The following is a 22,327-nucleotide window of genomic DNA, read 5'->3' on the forward strand; positions in this document are numbered from 1 at the left end:
TTAAAATAAAACATATTAAAAATTCACAAAATAATTCTAAATTATGATCCGTCGTTGTCTGTTATTTAATTAATTAACTCACTTATATCATTATGAAATTGAATGCTGAGGCACATTGCGGTGATAAATGAAACGGAAATCTTAGGTGCGCGTGGGAAAAGTTCATACAAACACACGATTCACACATGGAAGAATGATGATAAAAATAATTTTGCCATCACAATAACTTAAAGGCTCAGAGATTCATCCTTGTAGTTATGATTCAGCTTTGTGCATAAGAAGACTGTGGAATACTTTCCGATGAAGAAAGTTATCTGCATCATCTTGCACATGAAACTAAGGTACGCTGGCGCAAGACACCAGAAAATGCCGTGAAAATTCATGAACAAAGCAAAATTCCTAAGACTCGTGAAAACTTCAAGAACACAGATGTGAACCACAGACTCAAGTACCAATAAAAATCACGCAAATTCAAGATCAAAACTTATTGAATAAAGTACTGATATTACTGATGCAGAAATCACCAACACGTCGTATGAAAGACGCTACACAATCTAAGAAATGAAAAGTAGAAGAAATAAAACACACAAACTCGAAAAAAATTTGTACATAAGTTCCAGTTAAAGGAGGAGTCAGACAACTAGATTAAAAACCCGTGCTGGAGTAATTCCTACATCACGTGTTCTGCTTAGACAAAGTGAGGACCGGGAAGACTGACTACATACAGAAAAATATACTCTTAAAAATATAAGAATTCGACTAATGAGCTTGAAAATAATCAAACATGTACATCAGTTGGAATGGCTACACACCATCAGACATTAGCCCACTCACCAGCGCCAGATCGGCCTTCAGAGTACCGTCTTCACTCACCAAAAGTCTAGTCCCAAGTGACGAGAGCACGCTCTCCCTGCAACAAACTTCCCCAGGTAGCCGGATTAGACCAGAGTGGTCCTTTCGACTACCAACGTAATTACCGTCGAATGATTACCGAAAGGTTAAAAACCTCTTCGCCTTGACTGAAAAAGCTACGATGGCTAACCACAGCAGACAGCCTGGTGTACTGCTGCCATATATAAGACAAATTCAACATACTCATTCACACAGCCATCCATACAGATGATAAAAAGAGAAAGGAAATTAGAGAGCACAAAATGTTCATAGGATTAGATGCTTACTGGAAAAACTGATACCTGAAGGTAACTGTGTACCACTGAATGGGGACGAAGATGAAGAACAAAACTAAACACAAATAATTGAGCGTGAGAGCATGAAATACAAGTTAAATAGTATGGAACAAATCTCAGAGAGATGTTTCAATACAAAACCACGCGCCTGTTGGTATGCAACATTGTAGCAATTTTTGAAAGGGATCACTGAAGGACCTCAGGAGGTTTATATATATACTACGACTACCGATTGTCGTTGTCAATTGGCGTTTGTGATATTGTTACCAGCTGCACGACGGGTCGACGAAAGATTTTGAAAGTGCATTTCAAGTACGGTGGATGTAATGCAAAGACTGGTCGAAGACTTTGTGTAATTTTTGGTAGGCGAGATACGCGTAATGCGTCAACAGTGCAGAGACTGGTAAGTAAATTTGAAGATACAGAACTGAGAGTAAATGTCAAATCACCTGGACGTCCTCGTTCTCGTCGATCGGTAGAGACTGTCTCTCTCGTCAGATTGCATATTCTATATCTTTCCGCCATTGTGCCGATCGTTTCGGTACTCAAGAGCGCCTAGCTGTCTAGTGCTCGAATTAGAGTCCCTGCATTATTCAGTATGCATTTCAGTAGCGATACCGTTCGCATCTAGAATACCGAAGCGCTGTTGTCGGTTCGTGTCGCGCAAGCCAATCAAAAGCAAGCGACTGCAGATCCGCGCATGCGCACTGCAGTGCGCACAGCGAAGTACCGAAAATTGCGTTTACCTTGCCATAACGCATGACGCCGCATTCCATCGAACTGACGTGCCCGCCTTCATCGCCCTTGCCTCCTCCTTAGCAGTATCAGGCGCAGTATAACCTTTTGCATGACTCTCAGCTGAAATGCATAAACATTTTTACAGTTTCCCTGACCACATATTTCCATGCATGCATAATAACAATAGCGTATTTGACTGCATTTTGCAGATGGTCGTAAATGCCGCATAATGTCATCTTATTCTCATTCACGCTGACATCGTGTTTTGGATTTTACGTTCCGGAAAATGAGTTAGGAATAGTGTGTAGTACTTCATTGTACTAATAAATCTATAAAAACACCGGAAAAATTGATTATATGAGTTCCAAAGAATAAGAAGATAAACAGAATGTGGTTATAACTCGCTCCTAATGATTAAGTAGCCCAGTTTCCTATATGATAGATCAACGATTTGGGCGTTAAGGGCAAAACAAAGAAAACGCATTTTCGAGAGCTCCTGCAGTTCGTCGAAGTTTATTACATACATCTCATGAATGAAAATGTTTCGTTTATGGTGCTACAGTCTAAAAGTATTACGGCAGAGATATTTCATCTCTTGTCTACTGTGGTTGAGGATTCGATCCTATTCTCTGCCTCGTGATGGCTGGGTGTTGTGTGCTGTCCTTAGATTAGTTAGGTTTAAGTAGTTCTAAGTTCTAGGGGACTGATGACCATAGATGTTAAGTCCCATAGTGCTCAGAGCCATTTGAACCATTCGATCCTAGATAAATACTTGTGACAAGCAAGATTATGAAGATGACTGCCGCTAGTTACAATCCCAGTAATTTAAGATGTGCTCTTAGATTTCTGTCTCACCGCATACTCGGAAGTCGCTACATATTCGGAAAAAATGGTGAATTATGTCTGACGAGAAAAAATATAAAGGTAACGGCGGTTGTTTCAGTCACAGCAATTTCATCTCCAACAATTTCATATGTCGTATTTTAAACACACAGAAATCACGAAATCATTACTGAGGAAGTGCGCTCTTACATGCAAGAAATAACGAATAGTGTAGAAAAATCATAACTTACACGAATGACAATGTCTCAGAACGTGTTGCATATATGAACAGGAAAAAAAAAAAAATTGTTTGCTCCACCCCTGCATGTACCCATGTCCTTTCGTATCGCATTGCCGCGCGCTAACCATTTGGCCATGTCAAACAACAGACACGCAATGCTCAAATCTTGTAGTATTATGTAGAGGAACTTACGCTGACTTCGTTGCCAAACGGTGCTGAGTAAGTCATAAATGCGTGATAGTTTGAAAGGTTTCCAATATAAGGCTTCACATAATTGCTTTCCATTGTTTCCTGAAAGTGGTAAACACGTTTCGATGATTACTAACTAACCCATTTGTGGGAAAAAGTACACAAAGGCACTAGTAACGTGTTCACACTCATGTAATACACGTAAGCAGAGCCGATGTCTTGATATTTAATGATCTGTAAACTTTTATTTGCATAAAAATAACGTGTTATTTTTGAGAGAATATTGACCGAAAACTTTTTTTTTTGATGTAATCATTCGCAGTAACAACCTAACCTAACCATATTTCTAACAAAGGAAAATAGTCTATTATGAACTCACTTTCCAACTGGATTCGTCCTCTGGTGATTCTTTAGTAACACAATCAGTAAATCCTAAGCTAAAACTGCTACCGAAAATGACGTCGCTACCGACACTAACCTACTACACCGATCGGTATGAACGATACAGAATAGGGCCCCAGTGTGAGCGTAGCTACGAGTCCACTGAACTCGATGCGCCGCCGTTCTCAGCAGTCAGCCATTCGAAGCAGCAGTTTGCGTCGAATTTCAGCAGAACATCTGCATTTGCATCCTTTTATAGTCCAACGAACATAAGTGCTGAATCCTGTTACCATTTGAAGTGCCGAACATTTGCCGATGGGTATTCACGATAAAAATTCGGTAGTGATTTTCGAAAGAAAATAATCTGCAGTGACGAGGCACACTTCCAACGTAACCGTTATGGGAATACAAAAATTGCCGGATTTGTGGCACAGAGAATTCTCGCTTAATCCATGAGAAGCGTCTGTATCCAGCACGAGTTACTGTTTGGACCGTGGTACAGGCTGACCGTGTCCCACAAACCAATCCAATACAGGCTGACGGACTAAGTGGGGAATATTTTTTTGAAGACGAGACTGGAAATGCAGTGACAGTGACTAGTGATTGTTATCGCCACGTGGTAACACGGTTTTTACGGCCGCGATTGCAAGGATTGAATGTCGAGCACACGTCGTTCTAACAGGATGGGGAGATCTGCCACAATGCCGCTGATATAAAAGGGTTTCCTGAATGAGAGATTCCTTGCTCGTTTCATCTGTACCAATGGGCATCAGAGCTGGCCACCGAGGTTGTTTGATCTACTTCCATGTTACTTTTTTGTGGTGGTATGTCAAATCTTAAGTTTATTTCGACAATCCAAGAACCACCCCTCAACTCAGGGCAGAAATTAGACGTGTCATGGGTCAAATGCAGCGGAACTTTGCTCAAGAGTCGTCGAAAATATTTTCCGCAGAGTCGAAATGTGCGGACGATGCCGCGTAGGACATTTTCTTAATATTTTGTTTCATGTTTATTGCAGTCTTTGTGTTTCGTACCGACATAATAATACCAGCAGTTTTCAAATATATGGGGTGTTCCACTTTTAAATTAAAAACATCGTTCCTTATGGGACAACCTGCTGTGGCTTAGTCTGCCTGAATGAAAAAAAAAAAAAAAGAGAAGAGAAAGCCCTCTTTCCGATACGTAGGACAATTGGATATATGTCCTAATTTCCTTTCTTCCCCCTGTCTCTGTTCTCTTCCTTTCCCTCTCTTTTTCCATCACCTCCTTCCTCCTCTCTCAGTCCATCCCTTTCTCTCTCCATCCCTTCCTGGTCCCCCTCTCTTCTGCCCATCTCCTATTCTCCATTTCCTTTGATCCTGAGACTTGTTTATTGTTATGGCAAATTCAGATTCTGTTATACTATTCTACTATTCTACTTATAAGCCGATAAGCCTTGAATGTAGCTTTCCCGTATTGTAAGCCGCATGCTAAAAATATTTTGATGTATAGTGGAAACATGTGAAGCAAGCTGACAACCATGCCACGGATACACATTCATGCTTCCTACAGCCAAACGAGCGAGTTCAAAATGTGACCTTCCGAGTGGCGGAACTTTTTCGGAAAGTTGCCACGTAAGTTGGACGTACTGTGGCAGTTATGCAACGATGCTGGCATGAGTGGTCACGTGAGCATTCTCATACCCGTAGAGGAGGTTTCTCTACGTCTATCAGTACAGACGCTCGCCATGATTGTTTTATTGTAAGGGCAGTAGTGACAGATCTTACAGCTACCACAGGACAGATAAGAGGGCTTGTGAGCCCAGACGTGTCCACACGGACTGTCGCACAGCACTTATTAGCAGTGTGGCAATGTTTATGCGCACCTCTAGGATGTCTTCGACTCGCGGCGTATGGTCGGCTGCAGCTCACGTTCGCTAACCAGCACTTGGTACGTGTGAAATGTTGTTAGACCCGTTCTTCTGCCCTTCTTGCAACAGGGAGGTGATGTGTTGTTGCAACAGGATAACGCTGCTCAAACACTGTCCGTACATCACAACGTGCCCTGCAAGAGGTACAGCAACTTCCCTGACAGTCATTGGCTCCGTATTGGTCTCTAATCGAGCACGTGTGGGATACGATGGGACGAGAAGTGACTCGTGCGACAAGTAAACTAACAACTCTTACAGAACTACGTGAACAGATCGTCAAGGCATGCATTAACGTATTCGACGACAGTATTCTCCACCTTCACGAAGGACTGGGTGTCAGAGTCAATGTGTGCATTGCCTCCCGCGGGGGCTACACCACGTACTAGTATGGTTGTTTCATCATGGGTCGATACCTGATACCTTAGAACCGATTGTGCTATTGATCCTAAATGTAAACATATCATGTACTCCATATGCACTGCTGCAACAATAAATACTGAAGGTATACTAACTTTTTTCTCGCAATATGTGTGTAGCCCATGAGTGTCCCTTCGTTTATTAAAGTAACACGTAAAAATTTTAAGTAATTCATGATGATTACCCTACATTATCCGATGTACTGAATGCGCCCTCAGAATCTAAATACGATTGTTGTTATTACAGAAATTCATTCGCCCAAGTCGCATAATAATATACAATGGGTGAATAAATTTCTGTAATAAGGAGAACAACAGTGTTTTGAAATAAATCTGTCAAGAACTTTTCGAAATTGTAGGTAATCACGTTTCCTATTTATACGACGTATTTGGAAATTCCTGTTACAAATTTCTAGTACTTGTATAGGAGGGTTGGTTGGTTGATTTGTTGTTTAAAATACTAAGCTACTAAGGTCATTAGTCCCTGTAGAAGGGGGTGAGTACATAATATTTTGAATACGAACACTTTTTCGGGAACGTACCGTTGCTACAGCCGTTTGAAAATATGTATGGTATGCCACAGGGTAGCCATGGTGGGGGCTGGTCACATCGGACTCTCTGATGTTATTTGGTGTCCATCCTACCTCTATGGCTTGGTTCGAGTCTCATTCACGTGGCTATGTGTGTGTGTGAATTCCTAATGGACCAAACTGCTGAGGTCATCGGTCTCTAGACTTACACAGACTTACACACTAGTTAAACTCACTTACGCTAAGTGGTCACTCTTGTCACACTGGTCCTTGTTGGGTTTGCTAAAGGCAGTCTAGCTCTGATTTAAGATTGTTTCAATCTTCATAAGCAATAATTCCTGTTACCTTGTAATCTATTAGTCAAATTGATATGAGATTATTATCTTCCTGTTTACGTACATGCTTTCAATGAGTAATCATAATAAACTGCTGTCAAAGTGGCTAAGATTTTTAACCCAGTAGACAGGGATACAAGGTTCTGTTTAATTATACCTTTAAAGTCTGTTCAGAAGAAGGAATTGAAGCTCCGGCGGGAAGGGCCGCGCAGTCCGTGACAAGGCGTCCGAAACCGCGTGGCCACTCCGCGAGGTCCACGTGTCCGTGAGTGTTGGAGCAACACGGTTGAGTACACGTTTGCAGAGTACGCCGACATGATCCTCCTGAATGGCGAAGCTCACGGTGATAGAAAGTCTGCTCGTCAGTTTTATCAATATCGTTCTCCACAACGTCCGACTCCTATGCTCATCCTTTTCGCCGAAATTACGCAACGGCTTTGAGAAAGGATACCCACACCGTCAACATGCGTGACTGCGGTGCTGCAGGCAGAGGTCTCACACATCAATTAGAACTGGCTGCACCGCCTCACGTTGAAGAGAAAATGGTTCACATGGCTCTACGAACTATGGGACTTAACATCTGAGGTCATCAGTCCCATAGACTCAGAAGTACTTAAACCTAACTAACCTAAGGACATCCCACACATCCATGCCAGAGGCAGGATTCGAATCTGCGACCGTATCAGTCGCGTGGTTCCGGACTGAAGCGCCTAGAACCGCTCGACCACAACGGCCGGCCTGTTGAAGAGAACCCGCCAATGAACACACGGGCAATTTCTTTGGCTATTAATGAGTGGAACTGAAAAACATGGATTTACCAGGTCACGTTCCTGAATTACTTTTATGAGTGATCGCGTTTTCAAACGACTGTAACTCGCAAACGGAACGTTTCCCGACATGTCTTCCAATTCAAAATGGCATCTACTCACTGCCCTCTACAAGTACTAGAAGTTTGTAACGGGAATTTCCGAAAACCCTGTAAATTGCATATTTATTCGTCTATTGTATACATGAAAAACATATGTATAAGAACACACACGTATTCGAATGCTACTTTGTGTCAAAAATTTCGAAGAAATCGGTGAAGAACTGTCGCAGACTAAGATTCTGAACAAACGCTCATTTACTTTATTGTTGATATAGATAACCGAGAGGTCACAGACCCTAAGAGATGGCGTTAGCTCTGATTCTCTGTCTTGTTATGGCCGTGGCAACGCAAAAGTGCATTTCTGAACTATGATTACTTGCAAAAATTATGCTGCCGCCTAGTACTGCACTCCGTGTCTGAAGGAAGAAGTCAGAGAAATAGGAAGACTAGTGTGGCAGTGACGACGACCTATCTCGGATGAAACACGTACACATTTCTTCGCAGCGCGGCTGGCAGCTGGCGGTGCAGCTCGGTGCCAGCCGCGTTGCCTTTCGTCGATTACCTGCGGCCGGCCGCGGTCGCAGCTGGGGTCCGCACGCTGAAAGCTGGTGTTATTAATGCCCCGCCGGGTCTTTGTGGGTGTGCGCTTGCCGTGGCTGTTCAATAAGCGAGAGTGAGTGTACAGCCGGTAGGAGGTGCCATCCATCACTTGTAGCCGCCTCGCAATCACGGCGATCGTTCTTGCCTCTCCCCTACGCTCATATCTTTATGCACTGAGTGTCGGGATAGTCACACGCCGCCTCTCTTGTAGCAAAACCGCCGCCTACCACAGTGCTCACGAAGTACAATACATTAGTTATCATATATTAACTCATCATAATAACGTTTGAGAACGTTTAAAAACCCACACGTTACGCACACGACATATTACAATGTCCTCCAAGTTCTGTGACTACCCTATTTGGCAAGGCCTAGTCCCCTTTATATGATGTAGACCTTCCTACTAGCAGTTCGCCAGCAATTGGAAGAATGTGAGATGAAATTAAAGGAACTGTTCGGATACAACATCAGAAGGTCGAAAACTTATTTGTGGAGGCACAAAGGAATTCGATAGGAGGAATGAACGAGAAGGATAAATAATAGAAGAAGATGGACTGAGAAAAATATAATGAGAAGCGAATCCGCCTGGTAAAAGTTTGCACAAAGCGTAATTGAATCATTGCTAATATTTGGTTTAACAATTATAACAGGAAGCGGTGTACATGGAAGAGATCTGAAAACGTCAAAACTTTCGGACTGGTTATACAATGGTAAAACTGAAAAGCTATTGCAGGGGGAGATATCGAATCCTGCAGTAACTTATTAGTTATGACCTGCAGATCAAAACTGATGCAACTGCAGAAAGGTATGAAGTTAAGATGATGGGAAGTCGGTAAAGTCAAATGCTTAAAATTTTGTGAAAGTTTCAAAGAGAGCATTAGGCAAGACTTGACTGACATAGGGGACAGAAATACTATAAAAGACAAGTATGTTGCTATGATAGATCAAAGTATGAATGCTGTAATCAATGAGGCAGGAAGACAAGGTTCAGCAGATATCCTTGGATAGCAGAGAAAATATTGAATTTCACTATCCGAAGGAGAAATATAACAATGAAGCAGAAGGAAAAGACGTATAAAAATGAGATTGACAGGAAGTACTACACGGATAAGTAGTTGTGAAAGTTAGTGTTTAACATACCTCCCAACAGTGCGGTCATCAAAGACGGAGCATAGGCTTAGATTATGAAAGGGTGCGTGAGGTATTACGCTGTACTCTTATAAAAGAAACAGCCCTGGTACTTGCCGGGAGCGGTTTTGGGAAATCACGAAAAACCTTAAATCAGGATTGCTCGACGGTTATTTGGACTGTCGTCTTTCTGCACGTGAGGTCTGTGTTCTAACACTAAGTGGGCATGGAAAAGACTAGAAACATGCTAAACAAGGGGGAAAATAGTTGGAACCTATGGCAGAATTCAAAAGGAGAAAAGAGAAATTCAGTCATTATCAAGAGCTTAGATGGTAACCCAGTATGTAGCCAGGAAGACAAAGCTGAAAGGAATACATATAAGGGCTACGCAACGTATATCAACGGTAAAACAACATTATAGAAGAAGAAGAGGAAATAAAAAAAACAAAGAAAAACTACAAATAAAATCGGAGATATGAAACAGAAGGCCCTGAAGATCTAAACTGCAACGACGTTCCCGGTGTAAACATTTTCTCAGAGGTACTTAAGAGAACCACTCATGACAAAACTATTCAGTCTTTTGGGAAATATAAATGGGATAGACAAAATGCCCTCAGACTTCAAGAATAAAATAATAGCTCCGATTCCAAAAGAGACAGGTGCAGAAGTGCGTGAATGTTACTGAAGTATCAGTGTAATGAGTCGTGGCTGCAGAGCAGAGACATCAATTGTTTAGAGATGAATGGACAATCTTCTCTCAGGGAAGACCAGTTTGACAGAAACGGAGCAACACGAGAGGCAATACTGATTCTACGACATGTATTAGGTGACAGAAGAAAGGCAAATCTTTCTTCGTACTGTTAGTAGATTTACAGAAAACTTTCGAAAATATCAACCGGAATATGGTCTTTGAAATTATGAAGGTAGCAGAGATGAAATACAGGGAGTGCAAGGCTTGTCAAAACTTGTACAGACAGCAGTAATAAGAGTTGATGGGGATGAAAGACAACACGTACTTCGGAATCTACATATATACTCAGCAACCCGCCTTGCAGTACGTGGCAGAGAGTACTTTGTGTACCGCTGTCACTTTGAAACGTATCAATCAAATGATGGACTAACACGTCTCATACACAACGTGATCAAAAGTATCCGGACACCTCCAAAAACTCATATTAGGTGCATTGTACTGCTACCTACTGCGAGATACTCCGTATCAGCGACCTCAATAGTCATTAGACACCGTGATAGAGTAGAATGGGGCGCACCGCGGAACTCACGGACATCGAATGCGGTGAGTTGATTGGGTTTCACTAGTGTCATACGTCTGTACGCGAGACTTCCACACTCCTTAATATCTCCAGGCCCACTGTTTCCTGTGTGATAGTGAAGTGGAACCTGAAGGGACACGTACAGCACAAAATTTACAGGCCGACCTCGTCTGTTGATTGACAGAAAGCGCTGACAGTTGAATAGGTTCGTGATGTGTAAAAGGCAGACATCTATCCAGACCATCACACAGGAATTGCAAACTGCACCATGATCCACTGCAAGTACTGTGACAGCTAGGCGGGAGGTCAGAAAATTTGGATATCATGATTGAGCGGCTGCTCGTAAGCCACACATGAAGCCGGCAAATGATAATCGACGCCTGGCTTGGTGTAAAGATTGAAAACATTGGACGACTGAACAGTGGAAAAACGTTGTGTGGAGTAACGAATCATTGTACACAACGTGGCGATCCATATGCAGGGAGTGGGTAAGGCGAATTCCCGAAGAACGTCATCTGCCAGCGTGTGTAGTGCCAACAGTAAAATTCGGAGGCGTTGTTGTTATGGTGTGGTCGTTTTTCATGGAGGGACCTTGCACCCCTTGTTGCTTTGCGTGGCACTATCGTAGCACAGATATACACTGATGTTTTAGGCACCCTCTTGCTTTCCACTGTTGAAGAGCATTTCGGGGATGGCGGTTGCATCTTGCAACACTCTCGAGCACCTGTTCATAATGCACGGCCTGTGGCGGAGTAGTTACAGGACAATAACATCCCTGTAATGGTCTGGTCTGCACAGAGTCCTGACCTGAGTCCTATAGTATAAATTTGGGATGGACTTCGTGCTAGGACTCACTGATCGACATCGATATCTCTCCTCAGTGCAGCGCTCCGTGAAGAATGGGCTGCCATTCCCCAATAAACCTTCCAGCACCTGACTGAACGTATGCCTTCGAAAGTGGTTCAAATGGCTCCTAGCTCTATGGAACTTAACATCTGAGGTTATCAATTCGCTATACTTAGAACTACTTAATCCTAACCAACCTAAGGACATCACACACATCCATGCCCGAGGCAGGATTCGAACCTGCGACCGTAATAGCGGCGCGGTTCGGGGCTGAAGCACCTACAACAGCTCGGCCACAGCGTCCGGCTGCGAGAGTGGAAGCTATGATCTAGGATAAGGGTGGGCGAACACCATATTGAGTTCTAGCATTACCGATGGAGGGCGCAACGAACTTGTAAGTAATTTTTAGCCAGATGTCCAGATACTTTTGATCCCATAGTATATGTCTTTGCTACCGATTGACTTGATGAATTCTGATGCTGATAATGCGAGTTATATTGGTGATTTCTAAGAGCCACTAACACTTGCCTAATTTCTGCTTTCGTTCTGTAGTTAGTTAGTTGTGCTGTAATTGTTGTGCTGTATGAATCTGATGGAGTTTCGGATGGGCTTCACAACAGGAGGGGGCGACGGCCACTGGCATCCAGCTTCTTGCATTTCCTGAGGAGAAGAGCCTGCTTCTAAGGACTGGGCCACTTCTAGCAGGGCCAGTAGCCCAGAAAATAACCGTCAATCAGTCGTTTACAGGGCCCTGTTATCCAGTTCAGTGCCAGTCAAGCGGGAGCGGTCAACACCCCACATACTGCCTCCTTGCACAGTGTAGTTTCGGATTCTGGCGGAAAAGGGCTAGTGTAATAAACCAAGTCCAGCCGACTTGGCAGATCAGAATAATTTTTTTTCAAATCGGCCTCCTTCACAAAAGAACAGCTTATCATTTAAGAGCCTATTCTCGAAGAGGAAGAGAGACAGCCCGACGCTACTCAACGAGGAGTGAGAATTTCTCTCACTCATGTGATGGGAAGGCAGCTAATTGGGTGATGTAAAACGAAATCTGTAAGTGAGAGTTAAGTACAGCAATTTATGGAAATTTCATATGTGGCGAAAGAGCCCGCTGGGTGACGTAAAAGGATAGCTGAGATGTGGGAGTTCGGAACTAAATTTTCTCACAATTATATACACCATTAAGCAGTTGATTATTTCATTGGATAATGGTTAACGGAGCCATCTCATTAGTGGACTATTCTTTCGTGTTGAGTTTATGCAGAACAGGGAGGTGAGATAGAATTTTTTGGACATTCCGGATGGAGATGCCGAAGCGAACACTGGGCGTGATGCCGAAGCGAACACTGGGCGTTAGACTCGTGACATCAGCCGGACTTGCATTTTTGAGAGCCAGCTAATCACGCAGCGTCTGATAACCAGTGGCGCCAGACGTCCGTGTACAGGACTTGACTTTCCGAACCTTCAGTTGTGGTGAGACTATTTAGCAGCACAGACTACCTGGAATGGGAAAGCAGTTGGGTGCCCTTTGGTACATTGTTTCTGAACTTCACTAGGTCGCATGATGAAACACGTGGTCAGGGATTCGAGGGTACATCACCGAGCAGATTTCATATGTCTTTGTGGCCCAACAGGGTAAGTCACCACACACCCATCTGCAGTTATATTTTTATGAGAACGACCTGATGAGTCAGTGGTCACTCTTGTCACACTGGTCCTTGTTGGGTTTGCTAAAGGCAGTCTAGCTCTGATTTAAGATTGTTTCAATCTTCATAAGCAATAATTCCTGTTACTATGTAATCTATTACTCAAATTGATATGAGATTATTATCTTCCTGTTTACGTACATGCTTTCAATGAGTAATCATAATAAACTGCTGTTAAAGTGGCTAAGATTTTTAAACCAGTAGACAGGTACACCAGGTTCTGTTTAATTATACCTCTAATGTCTGTAAGAAACAACACCCGGTAACCACTTACGGGGGCCATTCTGTTCGTATCATCCAATCCGTTGCTCGACAGATTCTCTCCTATATTGTGGTTCATGTGGAGTGATCTGTCTCTTAGCCCAAACGATACAGATTGTTATAGCAGCCGAAAGGTTAGCTACCCCGGTTGGTGTCTTACAGCTTCCTCCAGTTTCCTGTTTCATTTGCGAAAGGTTCGCAGAAAGAACGATTTTCAGTAAGGCCTCTGTGTGGGCTCGAATCTCTTTGATTCTTATCTTCATGCTTTTTATTTCATGAGATATGTGTAGGTTGAAGGAATATGTTTGTTTATTCTTCTAGGAACGTACGCTCTAGGAGCTAACAGTAAACCCATCGTGTTGCAGAACGTCTCTCTTGAAGCGTTTGCCAAAGGAGTTGGATGAACATCTCAGTGACGCTTTCTTACTTTTTAAGTGAATCTGTTACAAAACTCTCATTTCTTTGGATCTTGTGCGTTTCCTTTGTGAGTCTTATCTGATAAGGATCCTCTGCCCACACGATCCTTATTTCGTGAAATCTTGTTGATTCCTACAGGATGTTTTCGGTTTCCAGAAATGTCACATCATGTGTGCACAATAAATGTTCTAAACTCAACGACAAGCTGACGTCAGAGGTAAAGGCACACACAGTACTGTGCCAGTGTTTTAAGATCCTCCTTGGAAACGGCAGTGAACTGTGCTCTCTTCCAGCTATCGGGAACGCTTCGCTACTCCAGAAACCTACAGTACACTGACGTTAAATAAACTGCAAGAACTTTCACTCACACTGTGCAGAATCGAGCTGGTATCAATCAGGTCTGCTACCCTTCCCTGTGTTGAGCCACTTGAGTTGCTTTCATATCACATAGTCATGTATTTAAAGACTGCGTGACCCTGTGATCTTCCTCTGTGTAATAGTTTTGGAAAAAAGACAATTAGTATTTCCGCTTTTTCTGTTTCATCCTCCGTTTCACCCTACCATTATGGTCACGAAGTGTTTGAGCAGATGGCTTAGATCTGTTTCCTACTTCAACACGAGACCGAAGCTTCGTAGAAAGTTAAGTCTGGAGTGAGACAGATTTCTCGCAAATCCCCAGTGCCGTTTAAAATTATACTGAAAAATTTCGAAAACAGATCAAGGTGATGTTTTGAAGGAAATTAAAGTTCAGGGGTGTTGTACCCGAGGCCTAGGGGTAGCGTCTTTGATTCAATCAAAACGTCATCGGTCCCGGGTTCGATCCCCGCCACTGCCTAAATTTTGATAAATAATCGGCATTGGCGGCCGAAGACTTTCGGCATACGAAGTCAGCCTCATTCTGCCAACTGCCTTGTCAAAGCGGTCGGAGGAGCGGATACAGGTTCAGGGCACTCTTTTGTCTTAGGGGTGGGAAATTGTCCCTAAAGGCGGAAGAATCAGCAATGATCAACGACATGAGGATGCAGAAGGCAATGGAAACCACTGCATTAAAGACACGTAACGTGTATCCACAGGACATGTGGCCTGTATTTGAAGAAGTGTCATAATGATCTCTCCATTGGCAAAAGATTCTGGAATAGTCCCCCATTCGGATCTCCGGGAGGGGACTGCCAAGAGGGAGGTTACCATGAGAAAAAGACTGAATAATCAAAGAAAGGATAATGTTCTACGAGTCGGGGCGTGGAATGTCAGAAGCTTGAACGTGGTAGGGAAACTAGAAATTCTGAAAAGGGAAATGCAAAGGCTCAATCTAGATATAGTTGGGGTCAGTGAAGTGAAGTGGAAGGAAGACAAGGATTTCTGGTCAGATGAGTATCGGATAATATCAACAGCAGCAGAAAATGGTATAACAGGTGTAGGATTCGTTATGAAGAGGAAGGTAGGGCAGTGGGTGTGTTACTGTGAACAGTTCAGTGACCGGGTTGTTCTAATCAGAATCGACAGCAGACTAACACCGACAACGATAGTTCAGGTATACATGCCGACGTCGCAAGCTGAAGATGAACAGATAGAGAAAGTGTATGAGGATATTGAAAGGGTAATGCAGTATGTAAAGGGGGACGAAAATCTAGTAGTCACGGGCGACTGGAATGCAGTTGTAGGGGAAGGAGTAGAAGAAAATGTCACGGGAGAATATGGGCTTGGGACAAGGAATGAAAGAGGAGAAAGACTAATTGAGTTATGTAACAAGTTTCAGCTAGTAATAGCGAATACCCTGTTCAAGAATTACAAGAGGAGGAGGTATACTTGGAAAAGGCCGGGAGATACGGGAAGACAGAGATTCCGAAATCAGATACTGGATTGTAAGGTGTACCCAGGAGCAGATATAGACTCAGATCACAATATAGTAGTGATGAAGAGTAGGCTGAAGTTCAAGACATTAGTCAGGAAGAATCAACACGCAAAGAAGTGGGATACGGAAGTACTGAGGAATGACGAGATACGTTTGAAGTCCTCTAACGCTATAGATACAGTAATAAGGAATAACGCAGTAGGCAGTACAGTTGTCGAGGAATGGACATCTCTAAAAAGGGCCATCACAGAAGTTGGGAAGGAAAACATAGGTACAAAGAAGGGAGCTGCGAAGAGTCCATGGGTAACAGAGGAAATAAATCAGTTGATTGATGAAAGGAGGAAGTACAAACATGTTCCGGGAAAATCAGGAATACAGAAATACAAGTCGCTGAGGAATGAAATAAATAGGAAGTGCAGGGAAGCTAAGACGACATGGCTGCAGGGAAAATGTGAAGACATCGAAAAAGATATGAATGTCGGAAGGACAGACTCAGCATGCAGGAAAGTCAAAACAACCTGTGGTGACATTAAAAGCAACGGTGGTAACATTAAGAGTGCAACGGGAATTCCATTCTTAAATGCAGAGGAGAGAGCAGATAGGTGGAAAGAATACATTGAAAGCCTCCATGAGGGTAAAGATTTGTCTGATGTGATAGAAGACGAAACAGGAGTCGATTTAGAAGAAACAGGGGATCCAGTATTAGAATCGGAATTTAAAAGAGCTTTGGAGGACTTACGGTCAAATAAGGCAGAAGGGACAGATAACATTCCATCAGAATTTCTAAAATCATTGGGGGAAGTGGCAACAAAACGACTATTCACGTTGGTGTGTAGAATATATGAGTCTGGCGATATACCATCTGACTTTCGGAAAAGCATCATCCACACAGTCCCGAAGACGGCAAGAGCTGACAAGTGCGAGAATTATCGCACAATCAGCTTAACAGCTCATGCATCGAAGCTGCTTACAAGAATAATATACAGAAGAATGGAAAAGAAAATTGAGAATGCGCTAGGTGACGATCAGTTTTGGTTTAGGAAAAGTAAAGGGACGAGAGAGGCAATTCTGACGTTACGGCTAATAATGGAAGCAAGGCTAAAGAAAAATCAAGACACTTTCATAGGATTTGTCGACCTGGAAAAAAACGTTCGACAATATAAAATGGTGCAAGCTGTTAGAGATTCTGAAAAAAGTAGGGGTAAGCTATAGGGAGAGACGGGTTATCTACAATATGCACAACAACCAAGAGGGAATAGTAAGAGTGGACGATCAAGAACGAAGTGCTCGTATTAAGAAGGGTGTAAGACAAGGCTGTAGCCTTTCGCCCCTGCTCTTCAATCTGTACATCGAGGAAGCAATGATGGAAATAAAAGAAAGGTTCAGGAGTGGAAATAAAATACAAGGTGGAAGGATATCAATGATACGTTTCGCTGATGACATTGCTATCCTGAGTGATAGTGAAAAAGAATTAAATGATATGCTGAACGGAATGAACAGTCTAATGAGTACACAGTATGGTTTGAGAGTAAATCGGAGAAAGACGAAGGTAATGAGAAGTAGTAGAAATGAGAACAGCGAGAAACTTAACATCAGGATTGATGGTCACGAAGTCAATGAAGTTAAGGAATTCTGCTACCTAGGCAGTAAAATAACCAATGACGGACGTAGTAAGGAGGACATCAAAAGCAGACTCGCTATGGCAAAAAAGGCATTTCTGGCCAAGAGAAGTCTACTAATATCAAATACCGGCCTTAATTTGAGGAAGAAATTTCTGAGGATGTACGTCTGGAGTACAGCATTGTATGGTAGTGACACATGGACTGTGGGAAATCCGGAACAGAAGAGAATCGAAGCATTTGAGATGTGGTGCTATAGACGAATGTTGAAAATTAGGTGGACTTACAAGGTAAGGAATGAGGAGGTTCTACGCAGAATCGGAGAGGAAAGGAATATGTGGAAAACACTGATAAGGAGAAGGGACAGGTTGATAGGACATCTGCTAAGACATGAGGGAGTGACTTCCATGGTACTAGAGGGAGCTCTAGAGGGCAAAAACTGTAGAGGAAGACAGAGATTGGAATGTTATTGTGGTCTTCAGTCCTGAGACTGGTTTGATGCAGCTGTCCATGCTACTCTATCCCGTGCAAGCTATTTCATCTCCCAGTACCTACTGAAACCTACATCCTTCTGAATCTGCTTAGTGTATTCATCTCTTGGTCTCCCTCTACGATTTTTACCCTCCACGCTGCCCTCCAATACTAAATTGGTGATCCCTTGATGCCTCAGAACATGTCCTACCAACCGATCCCTTCTTCTGGTCAAGTTGTGCCACAAACTTCTCTTCTCCCCAATCCCATTCAATAATTCCTCATTAGTTATGTGACCTACCCATCTAACCTTCAGCATTCTTCTGTAGCACCACATTTCGAAAGCTTCTATTCTCTTCTTGTCTGCACTATTTATCGTCCATGTTTCACTTCCATACGTGGCTACACTCCATACAAATACTTTCAGAAACAACTTCCTGACACTTAAATCTATACTCGATGTTAACAAACTTTTCTTCTTCAGAAACGCTTTCCTTGCCATTGCCAGTCTACATTTTATATCCTCTCTACTTCGACCATCATCAGTTATTTTACTCCCCAAATAGCAAAACTCCTTTACTACTTTAAGTGTCTCATTTCCTAATCTAATTCCCTCAGCATCACCCGACTTAATTAGACTACATTCCATTATCCTTGTTTTGCTTTTGTTGATGTTCATCTTATATCCTCCTTTCAAGTCACTGTCCATTCCATTCAACTGCTCTTCCAAGTCCTTTGCTGTCTCTGACAGAATTACAATGTCATCGGCGAACCTCAAAGTTTGTATTTCTTCTCCATGAATTTTAATACCTACTCCGAATTTTTCTTTTGTTTCCTTTACTGCTTGCTCAATATACAGATTGAACAATCATCGGGGAGAGGCTACAACCCTGTCTTACTCCCTTCCCAACCACTGCTTCCCTTTCATGTCCCTCGACTCTTATAACTGCCATCTGGTTTCTGTACAAATTGTAAATAGCCTTTCGCTCCCTGTATTTTACCCCTGCCACCTTTACAATTTGAAAGAGAGTGTTCCAGCCAACATTGTCAAAAGCTTTCTGTAAGTGTACAAATGCTAGAATCGTAGGTTTGCCTTTCCTCAATCTTTCTTCTAAGATAAGTCGTAAGGTCAGTATTGCCTCATGTGTTCCAGTGTTTCTACGGAATCCAAACTGGTCTTCGCCGAGGTTGGCTTCTACTAGTTTTTCCATTCGTCTGTAAAGAATTCGTGTTAGTATTTTGCAGCTGTGACTTATTAAACTGATAGTTCGGTAATTTTCACATGTCAACACCTGCTTTCTTTGGGATTGGAATTATTATATTCTTCTTGAAGTCTGAGGGTATTTCGCTTGTTTCATACATCTTGCTCACCAGATGGTATAGTTTTGTCAGGACTGTCTCTCCCAAGGCCGTCAGTAGTTCCAATGGAATGTTGTCTACTCCGGGGGCCTTGTTTCGACTCAGGTCTTTCAGTGCTCTGTCAAACTCTTCACGCAGTATCATATCTCCCATTCCATCTTCATCTACATCCTCTTCCATTTCCATAATATTGTCCTCAAGTACATCGCCCTTGTATAGACCCTCTATATACTCCTTCCACCTTTCTGCTTTCTCTTCTTTGCTTAGAACTGGGTTGCCATCTGAGCTCTTGATATTCATACAAGTCGTTCTCTTATCTCCAAAGGTCTCTCTAATTTTCCTGTAGGCAGTATCTATCTTACCCCTAGTGAGATAGGCCTCTACATCCTTACATTTGTCCTCTATTCATCCCTGCTTAGCCATTTTGCACCTCCTGTCGATCTCATTTTTGAGACGTTTGTATTCCTTTTTGCCTGCTTCATTTACTGCATTTTTATATTTTCTCCTTTCATCAATTAAATTCAATATTTCTTCTGTTGAATTTAATTGATGAAAGGAGAAAATATAAAAATGCAGTAAATGAAGCAGGCAAAAAGGAATACAAACGTGTCAAAAATTGGAATACGTCAGGCAAATCATTGAGGACGTAGGTTGCAAGTGCTACTCTGAGATGAAGAGGTTAGCACAGGAAAGGAATTCGTGGCGGGCCGCATCAAACCAGTCAGTAGACTGATGACCAAAAAAAAGAAAAAAAAGTTCAGGGGAAAGAAATGACAATCATACCCGTGTTGTTGATGATGTTACAAATCTAGCAGACGGCTAAGGACTTTCAGTGGAATGGTTACTTGTTTGGAAAGAGATTATAATATGAACCATCAACAAAAATAAATAAAGGAAAATGAATCAGGTAATGCTGAGGGCATTAAATCAGATATGAGTCACCAAAAGAAGCAGGTGAGTTTTGCTGGGTGGTCAGAAAAATAACTGACTGCCGCTGAAGTAGAGAGGATATAAAATTCACTTAGGCTACAGCACGAAAAGCGTTACTGACAGCAGGAGATTTGTTAACTTAAAATATGAATTTCATCGTTAGGAAGCCTGTACTGAATGTATTTGTCTGGGGTACAGACTGGTATGGAAGTAAAACGTGGATGAAAAATATTTCAGACAAAAAGACAACAGAAGATTCTGAAATGTGTGCTTCAGAACAATCTCTGAAGTTTAATGGGTAGATCGAGTAACTAATGAGGAGGTACTGAATCAAATCACGGAGAAGAAAAGTTTGTAGCGTAACCTGACGAAAAGATGGGAGCATTTGCTTGGACACTTCCTAAGCTATCAACGAATCGTCAGTTTGCTAATGTAGGTAAGTGTGGTGGTTAAAAACTGTGGGGGAAGGCTCGGATACAACGAGCAGATTCAGATGAAAGTAGGTTGCAGCAGTAATTCAGGGATGAAGAGTTGCATCGAAATATACTTCAGACTGAAGACCATAAGAACGAGAACACTGTCGTAACTAACTCTAATTTTGTAGTAGTAACAATAACAATAGAGGAAATGGGCACGACTTGAAAATATGACTGAATAATAACGAACATACTGATAACGAAAATAATCAAAAGGGGGAGATGAAAGAATATAAGGACGAAAATTCATGAAATTCTGTTTTCTTATTAAGAAATGATGGTTAGGATTCAATCTCACGTCCTCCATGAGGTCAGTAGAGTCGGACCACATGCTCGGATGAGGGAATATATGGAAAAGCAAGTCGGCTGTGTAAGTTCCAAAGGGCCATCCCGGCATTCGCCGTAAGAAGTTTTGGGTAAATCACAGAAAATCTGAATCTAGATGGCTGGATGGTGATTTAGATATCAGCTCTGCCGTATGCATGTCCACTGCCTTTGTAACACCCCACGACGCTGGGTCATCTGGAAATTGTAATGGGAATTACACTCCTGGAAATGGAAAAAAGAACACATTGACACCGGTGTGTCAGACCCACCGTACTTGCACCGGACACTGCGATAGGGCTGTACAAGCAATGATCACACGCACGGCACAGCGGACACACCAGGAACCGCGGTGTTGGCCGTCGAATGGCGCTAGCTGCGCAGCATTTGTGCACCGCCGCCGTCAGTGTCAGCCAGTTTGCCGTGGCATACGGAGCTCCATCGCAGTCTTCAACACTGGTAGCATGCCGCGACAGCGTGGACGTGAACCGTATGTGCAGTTGACGGACTTTGAGCGAGGGCGTGTAGTGGGCATGCGGGAGGCCGGGTGGACGTACCGCCGACTTGCTCAACACGTGGGGCATGAGGTCTCCACAGTACATCGATGTTGTCGCCAGTGGTCGGCGGAAGGTGAACGTGCCCGTCGACCTGGGACCGGACCGCAGCGACGCACGGATGCACGCCAAGACCGTAGGATCCTACGCAGTGCCGTAGGGGACCGCACCGCCACTTCCCAGCAAATTAGGGACACTGTTGCTCCTGGGGTATCGGCGAGGACCATTCGCAACCGTCTCCATGAAGCTGGGCTACGGTCCCGCACACCGTTAGGCCGTCTTCCGCTCACGCCCCAACATCGTGCAGCCCGCCTCCAGTGGTGTCGCGACAGGCGTGAATGGAGGGACGAATGGAGACGTGTCGTCTTCAGCGATGAGAGTCGCTTCTGCCTTGGTGCCAATGATGGTCGTATGCGTGTTTGGCGCCGTGCAGGTGAGCGCCACAATCAGGACTGCATACGACCGAGGCACACAGGGCCAACACTCGGCATCATGGTGTGGGGAGCGATCTCCTACACTGGCCGTACACCACTGGTGATCGTCGAGGGGACACTGAATAGTGCACGGTACATCCAAACCGTCATCGAACCCATCGTTCTACCATTCCTAGACCGGCAAGGGAACTTGCTGTTCCAATAGGACAATGCACGTCCGCATGTATCCCGTGCCACCCAACGTGCTCTAGAATGTGTAAGTCAACTACCCTGGCCAGCAAGATCTCCGGATCTGTCCCCCATTGAGCATGTTTGGGATTGGATGGAGCGTCGTCTCACGCGGTCTGCACGTCCAGCACGAACGCTGGTCCAACTGAGGCGCCAGGTGGAAATGGCATGGCAAGCCATTCCACAGGACTACATCCAGCATCTCTACGATCGTCTCCATGGGAGAATAGCAGCC

The sequence above is a fragment of the Schistocerca serialis genome, chromosome 1, assembly GCF_023864345.2.
Source record: "Schistocerca serialis cubense isolate TAMUIC-IGC-003099 chromosome 1, iqSchSeri2.2, whole genome shotgun sequence".
Lineage (NCBI taxonomy): Eukaryota > Metazoa > Arthropoda > Insecta > Orthoptera > Acrididae > Schistocerca > Schistocerca serialis.